The sequence below is a fragment of the Dipodomys ordii genome, unplaced genomic scaffold (assembly GCF_000151885.1).
Source record: "Dipodomys ordii isolate 6190 unplaced genomic scaffold, Dord_2.0 Scaffold22, whole genome shotgun sequence".
Taxonomy (NCBI): Eukaryota; Metazoa; Chordata; class Mammalia; order Rodentia; family Heteromyidae; genus Dipodomys; species Dipodomys ordii.
The window spans coordinates 11,181,998-11,191,444 of NW_012267238.1; the positions used below are offsets into that span (position 1 = coordinate 11,181,998).

Below are 9,447 nucleotides of genomic sequence, written 5' to 3' on the forward strand. Positions count from 1 at the left end.
GGGGGGGGGGGGACACGATGACGTCCTAAGATCCAGAAATCCCCACAGGCCAAGGAAAAACTTGGAAAAGGAAAATGAGGCAATCAAAGTTGGTCCCAGAAAGAGAAGAGTAATTAATCAATCGTAGTCCCAGCATCCGTGGTTCCTGGGTGCCAAAACCAACTCTGAGCCAGTACTTTTAGAGCCTGGATCCAACTGCGCAGGCGCTCTTTCCACAGGCTGGTTTTGTTGTTGTTGTTGTTGTTGTTGTTGTTGTTGTTGTTGTTTGGGGGGCGTCTTTGCAGGCACACATTCGAGTCTGTGTGTGTGTGTCACACACAGGTAGTCCCCGGGACCTTCCAGCACAAGCAGGATGCGTTTGCACTGCGCCTGCTCTCAATGCTTGAAGTCAATCAGACTGAAGCCCCAGACTCAGGCAGAGATTCGAACCCAGACAGAAGCCATGCTCTATCCATCAAGTCCCATCAAAGGAGGCAGGGGAAAGGCTGCGCCATCTCAAAACCGCAGGTGCTGGCTGCCTTTCCCTGCTAGATATCAATCACCACTGCATTCACTGCGTGATGAGGAGCAGGTGTCAGGAGAGGGTCCTCCGGGCCCAGAGGCTGTGTGCGCAGCTGACTGGGGCTGAACTGATATGGTTCGCCAGCAGCCATCAAGTGCACAACACACAGCCAATTCCCATCTCCTTAGTGGTCTCCTTATGACCCAAGCTGGAACACGAATGGAAATGCTGGGCGTGCTCACCAGCATTCTCTGTTTCTACGGCCCCCGTCCCTAAAACTGCAGAGTGTTTCTATAGGTCTTATTACATCTGAGCAAAACTCCTTTCCTAGGTCAATTTCATAAACTCAGAGAGAGAGAGAGATGCTTCAAACAAGACTAATGTTTATCTGGGAACAACCCTTGCAAGAGAACTGGAACACATCCCAACAGAAGTGTGCATAGTGTCGTGGATGGTGGCCATATCCAAAGAAGTTGCAGGAAAAGGAATGATTTTTGAAGACAAAAAGATTGTTGATCAGATATTTTGAAATGGTAATCCTTGATCATAATGATTAAGAACAAGAGTGGTATTCATCCCATCTGGACAGACTCCCTTCTAACTCCCTTATATAAGGTATACATACGTCACTTCTGCTGAGACCGGCCTAGACCACAGCCCTTCTGGGATACTTTTACGTATGGTTACAGGAGACTTTGTGTAATGTTGTGCTTCTGACCGCCTTCGATGGCAGTTAACATCCATCACTCAAGCATATGAATCCTTCTTTCATAACCACCAGTTCTACTCATGATCCATCTTACTTTTCTCAACTTTCAGATTTTGTTCACATCTACTGTTCTCTGAAATAAAATTATAGTAACATGTTGCATAGATTGTTCTTAAGCGGAAGAAGTTTTCTGTGGCAAAGTAAATAGGATTCATTATTACTTCTTATCTTCATTATTGGCTGTACTTTCTAGGCTCCTAAGGCTACTGCATCAACATAGGTAAAACTGGACATGGAAAGTGATGTGTGATGAGAAATGAAGGTGTTCCAGGGCTGTACTAAGGAGTGATAGCTCTTCCTTTTCTTCCTTTTTCTTTCTTTCTCTCTTCCTTCCTTTCTTTCTTTTCTTTCTCTCTCTTTCTTTCTTTCTCTCTTTCTTTCTTCCTTTCTTTCTTTGCCAGTGGTGGGGCTTGAACACAGGGCCTGGGCACTGTCCCTGAGCTTTTTCACTCAAGGTAGAGTACTAACTCCACCATTTTGAGCCACAGTGCCACTTCCAGTTTTCTGGTGGTTAATTGGAGATAAGAGTCTCAAAGACTTTCCTGCCCCACCTGGCTTTGATCCAGGATCCTTATATCTCAGTGTCCTGAGCTAGAATTAGGGGCATGAGCCACCAGCACCTGGCCTGCTCTTCCTTTTCTAGCATCTGATATTGTTGACCATTCTTGGCTTATAAATACATTGCTTCCGGCCATTTTCCCCATCTTCCATGGTGTGTGTGTGTGTCTGTGTGTGTGTGTGACCAAATTTCCCATTTTTATGAGGACTCCATATAATCATATTGCATTAGAAGTTAATGCTGTCGTTTTCCCATGATTGTTTCTGTAAAAACTATTTCCAAATAAGGTCATCTCATTTAGTACAAGGGAATAGTTCCTTCAGCACACATTTTGGAGAGCACAATTCTACCCAGACCATGTATTATAGGTAATAAATGAGAATAGACTAATTCCCAGGTGTTTATTCTGCTTCTCTTTTACTTTTCTCCCCTCACCCACTTCTTCTGTCATCACATTCTGTGGGAAAATAAATATGGTCTTTAAACATGAAATATAGATTTGGGAACATTGCCTTTTAAAAGTGGAATGAGTACCACTCATTTAGCAATTAAATTGTCTAGTACTTTATGACATTTGTTTGGTTATTTTCTCTATTTTTTCCTTTTTTTTTCTTTTTTTTCTTGACAATATTGAGGATTGAACTTAATGTCTTGTATTTGCTAGGTAGGCATTCTACCACTTGCGTCATGCCCACAGCCCCTTTTTGCTTTAGTCATTTTTTTTGCCAGTCCTGGGGCCTGAACTCTGGGCCTGGGTGCTATCCATTAGTTCATCAGCAATTCAGCTCAAGGCTAGCGCTCTACCACCTGAGCCACAGGGCCACTTCTGGCTTTTTCTACTTATGTGGTGCTGAGGAATCAAACTCAGAGCCTCATGCATGCAAGGCAAGCACTCTACCACTGAACCACCTTCCCAGCCCTGTGCTTTAGTCATTTCTAAATAGGGTCTCATGTTTCTGCTGAGGCTGTTCTAGACGACAATCCTCTTCTTCACATGTCTTGTTTCCTGGTTCTCAGGTGGCTGGGTCCTGCCTCCAGGTGTTTATGTAGCTAGAAGGGCAGGTGTGTGCTACCACACCCAGCCTTTTATTGGTTGGCTGAGATATGATCTCACTTAACTTTTTCCAAAGGCTGGCCTCGTACTATAATCCTCCTAATCTCTGCTTCCTAAATAGGCTTACAGGGATGAGCCACTATGCCTGGCTCTTTGATCATCATCTTTTATCATTTTCATGCTCATATTGACAACAAATAAAATATTTGACATACGTATGCCTTCAGTTCCCACCTCCACTTTAAACACACTGAAGCAAGAGATTTTAATTATTATTTATCTAACAGAGGAAAGTTCTGGTCACCTTTTATAAGCAAAGCAAATAAGTAAAGCAATCAATTGGTATCCTAACTTCCTGGCACCAAATGTGCTGCTCTGAGCAAAATAACTCTGCCTTTGGGCTCTATTTAACAGACTCTCTCACATATATATCTTCAGGAGGGTTGGGAGAAGGGTACAGAACTTGAGGAACAAGGGTGAAAAATCACAGCAGGGGTGCTTACTGGACACTGACAAAAGTGAACTGTACAACTCGTGGGTGGAGACAGGAGGGAGGGATGGGAGAAAGAGAGGGAACAGAAGACACTATACAAAAGGAAATGTACTTTCATGTAAGTGCAATCCCTTTGTACATCACCTTCATAATAACAAGATATTAATTTAAAAAATTCTTATTCATATGGTGGTCATCCTAGGCTACAAAGTGAGATTCTGTCTGAAAAAAAAAAAGAAAGGAAGGAGAAAGGAAGGCATTTTCTGCACAATAGGTCCCCAACAAATGGATGAAGCTCAAGTGAGAAAATAAGCAGTCCCCTCTCCAACTATAAGAAATCATCAATTGTGCATTGCAATTGACAAATTCCAGATGATGTTAGGAAGGCAAATTTTTGCCTCCAATAAAGGAGGCAAAATGACAACTATTTATCTATCTATCTATTTATTTTCATGATACTGGAGATTGAACTCTGGTGCCATACTCCACCATTTGAGCCAGGCCTCCAATTCCTTTTCATGGTATTTTTGAAAAAGGTCTTGTCTTTATGCCCAGGCATTTTTCTACTTTTGCCTGCCAGTGTTGCTAGGAATAACAGGCTCACCACTATACCCAGCCATGGTGCTTCCCCAGAGCAAGGATAATAGGCATGTACTTCCACACCTAGCTATTGGTTGAGATGGAGTCTTGCTAACTTTTATTCCCAAGATGACTATATACCATGATTCCACAAATCTCTGCCTTCCAAGTAGCTAGAGTTACAAGTTTGAACCACAATTCATGTAATGTAATATAGAGAATTACTAAAGGAAATCAGCCTGGGTCTTGTCCTACTATAGAAGATTCTACAGTGAAGGTATTTTATGGATGCTCGAAGTTTAAATAGGGTCCATGAACACAAGGAAGACTTCCAGGGAAAAGGAGCAGAACCATTCAGATGGAGTCTTGAGGAAAAACTGAGGTTTTTTCACTCCAGGCTAGCTCTCTACCACTTTGAGCCACAGGGCCACCTCGAGTTTCTGGTAGTTCATTGGAGATAAGAGTCATGGACTTTCCTTCCCCTGCTGCCTCCTGAGTAGTTAGGATTCCAGGCATGAGCCACCAGCACTGGGCTCACTCTGGCTTTTCAATGGTGAATTGAACCTAAGTAGTTTCATACACAAGTTGACTTTGAACCTCGATAGGCTCCCAGATCTCAGCCTTCTGAGTAGCTATAGGAGTAGGCCATCAACAATGAGCTCATTGTGTGTTATTTAAAGTTTAAGTAGCAGTGAAGGTAAAGACACAATGTATAGATTCTTATTCTGAGAGACTTGACTCTGAAAATAAAACAGCACCTAGAGAGGAAAAAAATTGAAGACTGAGAGACCTTTTCACTTCTTTATTCACCCTTATTTTTTAAAGTCATGATAAAGGCTTATTTATAGAATGAAAGGGGAAAGTGAGAAGAAACAGGAGGTTGAAGATATGGACACAGGCAGGTCATAGATGGGAGAGCAGCTGCCCCTGTGAACCAAGAAGAGCAGCAGGGTATTGAGGAGTGCAGCAGGAGGGCCCGTAAGCACCTGGGGACAGGAGCTCATTCCAGGTGTGACCTGGATCTGGTTAGGGCCCCATGGAGGAGGATCTCCAGGTGACCTGGATCTGGTTAGGGCCCCATGGAGGAGGATCATAAGGGAGATGTTCAAAGGTTGCAGGATGGCTAGCTCCGGTGGCTCACGCCTTAATCCTAGCTACTCAGGAGGCTGAGAGCTGAGGATGGCAGTTCAAAGCCAGCCTGGGCAGAAAAGTCCCTGAGACTCTTATCTCCAGTTAACCACCAGAAACTTAGAAGTGGCACTGTGGCTCAAGTGGTAGAGTGCTGGTCTTGAGCCAAAGAGCTCAGGGACAGCACCCAGGCCCAGAGTTCAAGCCCCATGACTGACAAAAAAAAAAGCTGCAGGAAGGTATGAAAATACATTTGAGGCACCAAATGGCCACCTGAGAAAGGAATCATAAATATTTTTATCAGTATAATTATTATAATTAATAAAAATAATGTTTCTTATCATCAATCCCAGGAGCCTAGGATCCTCAGCCTGTCCCACCATGCAATTAGAAGGATATTGTATTTCTAGATATGAAAAACACTTCATTGCACTTAAATTCTTTTATTCCTTTTTCAAATTTTTTGCTGTAATTAGCTAATAAAAAATATCATTCATATTGTTTGATACTCTAACCAACACATGGTGAAATGGATGACTCAGCTAACATATGCTTTTTCTTACATACTTATCATTTATTGTAGTGAGAACACTTAAAATCTACTGAGTAAGCTAGATATGGTAGCATACCTCTGTAATCTCAGCTACTTAAGAGGTGAAGATTGGAAGGACTGCAGTTCAAACAGGCAAGAAGTTAGCAAGACTCCATCACAATCAATCATCAGGACATGGTGGTTTAAACCTGTCATCTCAGGTGTGCTAAACATGTGGCCAAGCCCAACACCAAGCAAGAAATGAGACCTTATCTGGGGGAAGGGGGGAATTTTAGAACAAAAAAGTCCTGGAGATGCGGCTCAAATGCTTAGCAAGCACAGGCCCTCACTTTAAAAACCTAGTACCCGCTGGGCGCCAGTGGCTCATGCCTGTAATCCTAGCTACTCAGGAGGCTGAGATCAGAGGATCATAGTTCAAAGCCAGCCCAGGCATTAATGTATGTGAGACTCTAATCTCCAAGTAACCACCAGAAAACCAGAAGTGGTGCTGTGGCTCAAGTGGTAGAGCGCTAACCTTGAGCTGAAGAGCTAAGGGACAGCACCCAGACCGAGAGTTCAAGCCCCACAACTGACAAAAAAAAAAAACCCTAGTACCCTAAAAAACAAAATCTAAGTAATTTTCAAACTTGCAGTATGCTGTCTCATTAACTATAGTCATTATCTATAGAGTCCCTCCTCTCTCTTTCTCTCCCTCTCTCTCTCCCGCCCCCTCTTTCTTTGCTCATCCTATGGCTTGAACTCAAGGCCCGGGCCCTGTCTCTGAGCATTCTTTTGCTCAAGGCTAACACTGTACCATTTTTCTGAGTAGTCTTTTAGACTGTCCTGCCTAGGCTGGTTTCAAACTATGATCTTCAGATCTCAGCCTCCTGAGTTACAATCGATGTCTTGAAAGTCAAATTTCTGTTTCTTTATGTCTAACCTCCACTTCTGGTCAGCAGAATGCCCCTGATGGGTTGTAAGAGACCCTGTCTCAAGAGCTGAAATGTTGGGAGCAGAGGGACAGTTGGTTTCAAACTTCTTTCCACCAGTTTTCAAAAGAAAGCAAAGCCCCTTGGCCCTCAAAATTATTCATCAAAATTACCTGGAGGATTGCTGAAACAGATACTGGATCCCAATACCAGAGTTTCTAAGTGGATAGAGTGCAGGACTGAGCCAAAGAATTTGTCATTCCTAATAATCCTGAAGAAAAACACTGACATTTAGTGCTTTAGACTTTCCTTTGGTAACTAAGGCCTAGCTTTCATTTTATCAATGAGTTAACTGAAGTCCAGGGTGAAACACAAGTCTTTGTGGATATTGATCTTACCAAACAAGATAAAAATTCTCAGAGGTGGAAAATGATATAGGAAAGGAAGCAAGGATATCTTCAGCCGTGAGCAGGGCTATTATTAATGGGCACTACTTACTCTACTGTAGCAGGGGTATTATGGTCATACATAGTTCAGATTGGAAGGCAAAGTGGGAAGCAGAGAAATCAGACATTTGGGGGTTCCACAGGAGCCCAGCACACAGCCTTAGTATCCCTGGATGACAAGATGGTTTTGGAACCCTGGCTCAATGCCAAGCTTTGCCAAATATTGCCCTCCCCATCTCAGTGAGGACTAATGTACACCTTTTGCTCAACCCTCACAATAACACTGGTATCCAATTTGCCAATGGGAAAAACTCCATTAAATATGTGAAGCAACCCAGTTCCTGGCTAGGTAAATTAGCAGAGGTATGAGGAATCCAAGATAACAGATTTAGCTCCTCCCTCAGCTGGTCTTAGATTTTACTAATAAAAATGAGTGAAATAACAACATCTAGACACAGCCCTCTAAAAGTTCAATGAGAATGTGAATAAAGTGCTGAACACCCATTGCACATGTATTTGCCCAGCATAGTGGTTCTCAACTGGTAGTAATTTTTAATTTGGGAAGTATGTGATAATGGGGATATTTTTGATTAGGAAGAAGCCAAGGATATTGATACTTACTCTACAATACAGCCCCTACATCCCATGGTTTCCCTTATTTGCAATAACTAGTATAAGTCTAGGACAAGCAGAAAAGATCAAAAGCTTATGTACATATGAGCATATAAAATAATGTTAAGTGAAATGAACCCCAAGATAGGGACACAAGTGGTTTTTCTTTCTTGCTATTGTTTTTAATGTATTTAAAATGTACTATGTGATTTTTTTTTGTTTCTTTTGTATGTTCTTCCCCCGTGATATGACCCCCCGTTTTCACTGTATTTGATGTCGGTGCCCTGCATCTTGTATATAAATTTTTCTAATTTTGGGAGAGGAAGGGAAATAACAAAATGCTGAAATAAGGATACAGTATGACCCACTGTAACAATGAAATGTACACGACACTATGTTGAAAATGAACTTTACAACTTGGGGAGGGGAGGGAGGCGTTGAGGAGGTGGTGAGGGAAGGGATGGTAGGGAAAAACAAAGGAGGAGGTAACAGTGCTCAATAGGAAATGGACTCATTACCTTACTCATGTAACTGTAACCCCTCTGTATAGTATTTTTACAATAAAAAAATAAGACATCCCCTACAGCAAAGAATGATAGTACCCAAAGTATCAATAGTACTGAGGGTTTGAAACTCTGTTGGTGGCATAATGCAGAAGACAGTGACCACATGCAAATTACAGCATACACACTCTCAAGGGGAAAATTAAGAAACATTACAGTGGCAATAAAGCCTTAGAAATAGTCACAGGGTTATTAGTGTCATTTCACTATGAAATTCTATGCTAGATATATTTATAAAATAATTTTAATAAATGGTTTAAAATGCTCTTAGCACCATGAAATTAATCTTTAAAAAAAACACTTGGAAGAAAATTCAGACAGCAGGCTTCTAGGGTTGCAAAAGTTCTTTCCATTATTAAGTTTCCTCATTCTATTTCCTTCAATGCTTCAGAAAAGTTTTATACAGAAGAAAATGATGTAGTGCTCACATGAAGGGATGGTGGGGTTTGGAGAGATGGGAGAGAACAATGAAAAGGGTGGCATCATTCAAGATGCATCATGGAACACCTGCTCAACAACTACTAAAAGACTTTCAAAATAAATTTAAAAATTAAAAACAAAATAAAGTTGTGTATATCATCACTTGATATGCACTTGGTTTTTTTTTCATGTAAATTCTTTTCTGGGAATATCAAGGTAATGGATAGGTTTTTGCAAACATGGACCTGGATTTTACCATCTGTTTTAATAAGGTTGAGGGTTTGACTTTCTAACATCTAGATACTCTGTCAGTCTATCCTGCCTGCCTGGAACAGAGCAACTTTCCTTTACAATACAATCAGTAGATACATCCCCTGTGTCTTCTAAGTTATCTCCCCTCATATGTTCATTTGGTGCCTCTGCTTTCCCTCCAGCTTTCTCTTCCCACCCAGTCCTCCCCATTCTGTCCAACTGTCTTTATCATCTGCCATACTCATCGCTGCTTTCCCTGTTATGTTTCAATTTCCCACTGACAGCAGCTAAAGACCTATTCCTCCAGGATCCTTTCAGGTGATTTCATTCACCCACGTTTTATTCAAGGAATCAGAGGGTTATTTGGAAACCTCACACTTTTTGCCATTCACTGTCATTATTAGCGAGAATATACTTATATGAAATGAGGACAGCTGGGTGCTGATGGCTCATTCCTGTAACCCCAGTTATTCAGGAGGCTGAGATCGAAGGATTGTAGTTTGAAGCCAGCCCCAGCAGGAAAGTCCATGAAACTCTTAGCTCCAATTAACCACCAGAAAGCCAAGAAATTGTGTTAGCATGTTAGCTTTATGTTTTTAAAAAAAAAAA

General features: G+C 41.7%; 1 protein-coding gene across 1 annotated transcript in view; it reads right to left on the reverse strand.

Annotated features, from left to right (window-relative positions):
* Fam181b (family with sequence similarity 181, member B) overlaps positions 1-9,447 on the reverse strand; it is a 12,618-nt gene that overhangs the window by 1,266 nt on the left and 1,905 nt on the right. The gene's annotated exons all lie outside the window — the stretch shown is intronic.